The following is an 8,460-nucleotide window of genomic DNA, read 5'->3' as shown; positions in this document are numbered from 1 at the left end:
TACATAGTAGTTTGTGCCTTTAAAAATAACTATGTCAACACTGTCTTACTCGACATTTGAAGTCCCTAATGCTCGACATCAACTGCAACTTCAATGGTGTCACTTGGCATTTGAATTACTTGGCACATACTAACTACTTGACACTTGAGTGACTTGACACTTACTGAGTAACTCACTCGACATGCACTATCTGACATGTTATGCTCGACATGCATTTCTTATTTGGCATGAACTAAGTTCTAACTTGTAAATGACTTAAGTGTATAGAAACTCATATGTCAAAATCAATCTGAGATCAACAATCTTCCCCTTTGACATGAGTAGCAAAAAAACTTGGTCATGCATAAATGTTCTTAACTTATGAGCATAACTTATCTAGTCACTATCTCTGTTCAACATATGTGCAAAATTTCAAAACTTTGCAAAACTTGATTTAATAGTCATACCTCAAAATCTTATAACTCCCCCTGAGTTGATTGTGTTGTTTTGAACCTGAACTAATACTACTGCTGAGTAAATATGCATATGCTGAATTGTGTTGTGCTTTGTTTGTGTCTTTGACTCCTTTTTCTTCTTCTTATTTCTTCCCAAAACTTATGTCTCCCCCTTTTTGACACTTATGTCAAAGGGTTATACACATATAGTGTGTTTGTCCAAGAAAGTTTTATGGACCTTAAGTATTATCTTCAAAGCTGCATCCCAATTATCACATGCTACTTCCAATGATTTGATTTGGATAGATAACTTGGCAAAAAGGTGAAATAATCCTTCATATGTAGAAAGATGGGGATCTTTCTTCACTAATGTTTCTGCAAAGGTTAGTTCATTGTGTTGTGTCTCCATGTGTGGGGTCAAAATGGACTGGATACTAATCAGTATAGCCCAAATGTTTGCATCTTGAGCATGTAGGGCTACCAACTGACCTTGGGAGTTCATCAAATTCCTAAAGTGCTTTTGACTCTAAGCTGGAGAATTGGGTAGAGTAGTACTTGTTAGCTTCATATCTCCTTGCAGAGTGTCAATATGTCACTGCACTTCTTGTGTGAACAGAGTTGTATCACACAACTTGGTGTAAAGAGAGAAAATATTCTCTAATACTTTACACTGTCAATCTTGGTTGCTAATTCAACCTGAGTAAGTGCAATGACACTTGATATCTTTTCATTGAATTTTCCTTGAAATTTACTCTCAGAAAATTTAAGTAATTTAACATTTGAATTCAGGTCTATATCATTAATCTTCTCCACTATATTTACCAAATGGTCCATGATAGGCTTGTCATCTTCAGATGCAGGCAGGTTGAATGCATCAAGAAAAATGTCCTTGATATCTTGTAACACTTGCTTCTGCCTATGCTCTCTTTTGAGCAATTCTTGGTGCTTTTTTCTTGCAAGAGCATCCTGAAGTATGCTCATCTGTTCAATAGTGATTGTTGCAAGATCAAACTTTGGCAACACAATCACCTCATCCAAGTTGACATCACCAAATGATGTAACTTCATCTGCCTTGGATGGGCTAGGACTAGGCCTTGATGACTGCAGTGGTGTAGCATCTACACTCGGCCTATGTAGAGCTTGACTTGGAGGAGTAGCAGTTTCTAGCAAAGTAACCAGTGCTTGTATTGCTAATTGCTCCTCAGGCTTTGGTAGTCAATACTAACTCTTCAGTCCTATTCTTTACTTTCTTGTCAATCTCAGTTGCACCTTTAGTTTGTACTATAGGTACAAAAGTATCTTCCTGTCCTGTTTGAATTGGTGTCCCATCTTCATCTTTTGTAGCAACTTCCTGTATTGACACATTGTGCACCATTGTGCTGATATTTTCCATTGTTCTCTCTTTCCTTTGGTACACTACAATGGGCATTGTAGGTTGTACCATAGTAAATTGAGGGGTCTTAGATATATCTTGTGGTTCCTTCTTTGCATATGTCTTTTTTGCCTTCTCAATTTTATCTACACTCAATACAGGATGACTGCATAGTTGTGCCATGGTGGTGGTGTCTAGGAATATTTTCATATCCTCCTCTACTAGGGGATTGATGTTATTAGCTATAGTATCAGCAACATCCTTGATCTTCACTGTATCCGTGTCTGCATTTATCACATGTTGTGGATTGGCACTCAACATTTTTATGTCTAGTATACTCTATTCTATTTGCTACTCAAATTCAGCTATTGCCTGTGTATCTACATTCTTCTCAGTGCCTTCCACAAGTACATATATTTCAATTGCATATTTATTAACCTCAGTTACTTCTTGATCACCTTTGTCTTCACCTACCTCAACAAGTGTTTGCTCAATTTCCTTAGGTGTTGTCAATCTATATTCCTTTCCATATTTGAGTGGATTTCTAAACAACATTCTCAATGTCACTTTGCAAAATACTGAATGCCCTGTAGTTAGGAGCAAATATTCCTATATATTTCTTAATGGCCTTTGGCATTGTAGCTTTATCCAATTTTGGCATCACACTTGCTAGTGTAGTCTCTTTGATTTTCCTTTCTATATTGAGACTAAATTGTCACTTTTTCTCAATTTTGTCATATAGACTCTTGGGTATAGAGTTGGCAAGCTCAATTGGAGTCTTCTTGAATGTTGCCATCATGACATATATTGACTCTTCCACTTGGTTCATCTCAATCTTTCCAAGTTTATCAAACTCAATATGTGTGAATCCAGATAAGTGAACATTATTCTTTATATTCTCACACATGTTGTCCAAATCAAAAGGACTATGACTTACCACTTTGAATTGGCTATTTTCATTAGATTTTGTCCTCTCCTCATCTGATTCAGCTAGAATAATGTATTTTCTCCTTTATCTCTTCTTAAACTCATCTTTTTGTGTAACTGTCTTGATTCTCATTCTTTTTGACTTTTCCACTTCGTGAACCTTCTGAGCAGTAGCTCTTGTGTTGGCCCTAGTAGCAGGAACTGTAGGCTTAGGTTGTGTAGACTTTACAACCTTCTTGGGTTTGCTAACTACTAGAGCATTAGATTTTCTTTTCTTCTTCTCTTTAGTTGTAGGTGCTTCTTTGGCTCCTTCTCCCTCTACACCTTCAATTTCTGCTTCCTCTCCACCTTGGTTTTCTCCTTGACCTTGAGTAATGGCTAGTGGTTCTTGGGTTGGTACATCTTCATCTTCATTGTCATCTTCTTCTTCATCTTCTTTAGCCCCTTCACCAAATTTTTCTTTGAGCTTCTTAACAATTTTGTTCTTCTTCCGTATTACAGAGGCAATGTTCAAGTCCATAGTTATCTTTGACTTGGCTACATCATAATTACCAAAGGCTATAGCCTTCTTATCTACTGCTTCGGCCAACAAAGCAATAATTGTTGCAGATGCCTCATCCACATTTATTTCATAACCTAGAGGCTTTAGCCATCTCACCCTAGTAACTGTAGCTTGAATATATGTGAAGTCAATATCAACTAGAAAGAAAACATCATCGAAATGCTTCTCAACTAGTGATATTGGAATCCTCTATCTTTGTTTCATTGACTTCTTAAAGTCTTCAAAGTAGCTAGTCATTATAGACTCAAAATTTTCTCCATGTTGTTCAATGTATTCACCTATCTACACTGCAATAGATCTATTTGCCTTTAATGCAACTTTACCAAAAGAAGGAAATGTGCTATGCACATAGAAAAATACAAAAACAAGTTTTGAACCAAACTTGCGTTGTGCACTCTTGGTTTTCCTTATGGCTCCCAAGTTTTCTAATAACTATTGGAACTGTAACTCGACAAGGTCATATGTATGATTCTTCTTGACTATCTTGTAGCCTCCGTCAACAAAAATGCAAGGTACACTGTTCAATCTATTGGATTGAAAGAATTTATGTGCAATTATCCTTATTGCAAAATCAACTAGGGGATTTGTGATGGTGTCAATTGTATTTCCTCTCTTATTCCACAATGCCTCAATGTTTTTCTCAATAACCTCTTTTGCATCACTTCTCATTGTCTTAGGTCTATCTAGGGTTGGATACCCTATTACCCTCTACACAATCCTCTTGGTAATCTTGATAGGTCCATCCTCTAACCACAAAAAGTTGTCATGAATCCTGCTCAAAACAATTTTTATACACCCTATCTTGAAAATGTTGGGGAAATATAGGGCACGAGTTAACCCTTTTCTTTCTACAATCTTAAATTCCTCCTTTAATATTCCATTGCACATAATTTTCCATATAGGTCTTTGATCTTCATGTCACCTATGCTACCCACCTTACATGTGTAACACCATCTTACATCTTGAATCATTAAAACATGTGGTGGTATCATCGATAGCGCACCAGATGAGTCTTTTTTGTATGCAATGTTAGGAATTTCTCTAAAGTTCGGTTGTCTTATCTCATTACTAATTAATTGAAAATTTCCTTTTCCTCTTTAACCTTAGTGGTAGAAGAACCAGACACAATATTGATTACCTAAGGTTTGCAAGAATTCAAACAATGTAGCTTGACACACGATAAATACCTTCACAAATCAGTTGAATGGTGTTGAATAGTGGTTGAATCCAATCTGTAAACACTTGGATTGATCTCTTCAATTTTACTGAAGCTCTTCATGCTCTCTCCAAATTTGAATGATTACAAATGAATAAAAAATTGACCATATAGCCCTTAAAACTTCACAATTAATGCTCAGTGCTTACACAGCTATAAGCTCGGCTATAATAGAAATTTTGACTCACTTGGCTTCCATGTAATTTCCTTCAAGCTCAAAAACCACTATGAGATCGGTCAATACTATCACCTACAAAATCTTGACATCAAATAGATTTCATTCGGCAACTTAAGTGAAACTTTTCATTCTCGGCAACAACATGAAAATTGACACAACTTAAAGATTTCTTCCAGGTTTTAAACAATACTTTTCATCTTTCTTCATGCATATGTAATCTTTTTTGAACTAAATCCTTGGAATTGATGTATGGTACATCATTTAAATATTAGTCCCATACATACCTCTTGATTACTTAATTAGGAGTGGTGTGATTACCTGACCCATTGGGTGAAGTTATCCCATCTAAACTTGATGTACTACAATCTTCCTTCTTCTTCCATGTTTTGTTCATCTACACTCTGACTTCCTCAACATTTTCCTTTGTTAAACTCACTGCTTGGTGCCTTTGACTTTGTTAGACAATGTTTGCTTATGTGACCAGTCTTTAAGTAGCTAAAACATGTAGTCTGACTTAACCATCTATTGTAATCACTTTCGAAATGTGTTCTTATGCAATTCTTAGGAACATGTCCATACTCTTGATTGTAGTGACAACTATACCTAGTATTATAATTCCAATTATAAGAGTTGTCATTTTTCTTTACCTTTGTCTATTTGTTTGACAATCACTTGGGCTTGGATATGTACTCATATGCTCTATGTCTGTACTTTTGATAGTTATAGCAGTATCCTTCAAATATTTTTGTGCTCATGATCTTGGTTTTGCATTCATGTTCCTGATGTCCTTGTTTGTTGCACTTGTGGCAGTGACCCATGAACTTCTTAGGATTTTGATTTGTAGTCTTGCTCCTGAAAAAATTAGAAGTATGTTCTAATTTTCTATAATTATGACAAGTAGGTTTGGATTTCTTACCTTTGTTTCTCCTTTGTTCACCACTTTTGGATGGTTCTCCTTGTACTGGTGTAACCCAATCCAATAGTATCACCGTTGGATCTAGGAGATCTCATCAATTGCTCAAAATACTTGATAGCTTCACTAGGTTTGTTGAAACTTTCAGCAAATTCTTTTTCCCTTTTCAGATATTTTTTAGTTGTTCATTCTACAACTTCAATGTTGTTATTTCAATATCTTTTCCATTCAATTCATGATTGGTAATTATCATTTGATTCAATGTTTCTAGTTGCATGTGAGAAATCCTATTAACCTCTGATGTCTTCTCTTCTAGTCTATTGGTTAGTATCCTTGTGTCATCTTCAATCATGACTTTGTCCTCTTCAACTTTTTTTCTGCTCTGTCACCTTACATAGCAATATTGATTGGACTTCTTGTTCTATCTTTAGATTTCTAACCTCTTCAGTTAGGGCTCCACTATTTTCCATCAAATTCATAACTGCAACATCAAATTCACTTATGTTTCTATTTGCAAACAATTCAATAATGTTAATCTCTTGGTATTGTGTGTCATTCTCTTCAATAGTTATCTCTTTCCTTCTCTTCAATGATCACTTCAACTCATCTATTGCTTCATTCAACTAATGTAAGGCAAATTGTATTTCAATCTTTTGGTTCTCAATAGTCTTTCCCAACTTGTAGACTTCCATCTTCAAGATCTTTCCTCAAAGCTGCAAAACTTTCCTTTCCAAAGAAAAAGGCTTTGATACCAATTGTTGGAAATACAATAGGGAAAGTAAACTCTGAGAGAGGGTGCGGGGGTGGTGAATTAGTACTTAAAAACTTCAACCATAAAATTATTCACCACACATCCATCTCACAATTTGCATGTAAACTGAAATAGCTAGCTAAACATATTCATTCATAACATGAAAGTAAATAACATTCGACACATATGACACAAGATATGATTACCTAGAAAACCTTCAATGAGAAGGTAAAACTAGGGTGGGGATGATACCCACAAATCTTCCCTACTATAGTTGTAAAGTGTATCCAATGAAGGTTACAATATTTGATCATGAAACATGATCTACCCTGTGAAAGGTCTGCCTTGTTGAAGGCTTACAAGATTGTTAGATCTTACCCTGTTAAAGGATTTCAATGCCCTGTTAGAAGTGTGCCTGGTTAAAGGACTTCAAATTATAATGAAGTAAGCACCCTATTAAAGGATTTACAACAACATGTTAAGACTACTCTGTTAAGAGATTTAATTGATTCACCTACTAGAATGTCTCAACAATGATCCTGCGATTAACACTCTACTGCTAGATAAAAAATCACCTCTTTGCATGTATCCTTGATCCTTCTTTAATTAGATGTATCACTTATTTCCTCTAATCACCTCTTTGCATGTATTCTTGATCCTTCTTTGATCAGATGTATCACTTCTATCCTCTAACTCATTTCCCCTGTTCTCCTCTAACTAATTCCATAATGTATCTTAATTCACAATTCCTTAGCCACCGTGAATGCTCTTTTCACATGAAAACTTCTCTCTTTTCTCCTTACACAATCATAACAAAGTTTAGGGTTTATCCTCCTGAAGAAGATCTAGGTGACTTAGGGTTAGGTATGAATCAATGATTGTAATTCATCCATCTAGCTAGTCAAATCATCCCTTTAACTGATTGGCTACATGTACTGCATAGGGATTCACAATTAAGATTCGTTCTTATCATCTAGGATCACAAAATAACCCTTAATTCAGCCCCAAAATGGTTTATATAGTAGCTTGACATTTGAAGTCCCTGATGCTCAACATCAACTACATATTCAGTGTTGTCACTTGACATCTGAATTACTTGACACATACTGACTTCTTAGCACTTGAGTGACTCAACACTAACTATTTACTCGACACTTATTGAGAATTCACTTGGCATGCACTATTTGACATGTTATGCTTTGCATGCATTGCTTGCTCAACATGAACTAAGTTCTAACTTGTAAATGACTTAAGTGTATAGACACTCATATGTCAAAACCAATCTGAGATCAACAAGGGAAACCCCATTATAAAAATTCTTAGTCTAGTTTTTTGCAATAACACAATGATGTTTTTCAATGCATTCATTAAGCTTAGCTAGGGATTGAGCAGGAGTGAACTCCGAGAAAGCTTGTTCTAGTATTTTCAATATAGACATTATAGTCTCTCTATTGACATAGATTAACACTCCGTCATCATTTTTATTGATGCATTTATCCTTAATATTGTATTGGTTTATGCATTCTTGAATTAGTTCGGGACTCACAATTGCAGGTGGAAAGGTCATGACAAGTAACAAACCACTCGACATAATTTCTAGAGTAAAGGGTTCGACTAATTGGTTAGATAGCCTATCATTCATTATTTCTACATCTACTCCCTTTAAATCAATGTTGCTTATAAAAATATCCTTACAACTTAGAATCACGACATTACCAAATAAATATAATGTGGACCTAGGCATATGCACCAAGATGGTAAGCAAAAAAGTGGATACCATGAAAAAAGAGAGTCAAAACTACACATGAGAAATCATGTTATGTGTACTTTTCATTAAATTTCAAAATGGCTCTTGGCTCATTAATGAGCCAAGAAAATAACATTTAAAAAAAAAAATCTTAGCCATAACACAATCGCGTTAAGCCTAATAAAACATGATCGCATTATGATGAACTAAAAGCATTGCATCTAGTTCTCCATAAACCCATTAGGTTATGCAGAACCAAAAACAATGAGAGAGATTGAGAGTGAGATAGAGAGAGTGGGGGAGGAGATGCAAGGGAGAAGTGAGAGATAAAGGGAGAGAGAGAGAGATGCTAGAGATGAT

The sequence above is a fragment of the Cupressus sempervirens genome, chromosome 3 (genome assembly GCF_028749045.1).
Source record: "Cupressus sempervirens isolate cs-2001-9-10 chromosome 3, ASM2874904v1, whole genome shotgun sequence".
NCBI classification, from domain to species: Eukaryota; Viridiplantae; Streptophyta; class Pinopsida; order Cupressales; family Cupressaceae; genus Cupressus; species Cupressus sempervirens.
The sequence above is the reverse complement of the archived record's forward strand: the minus strand, read 5'-3'. Positions refer to the sequence as shown.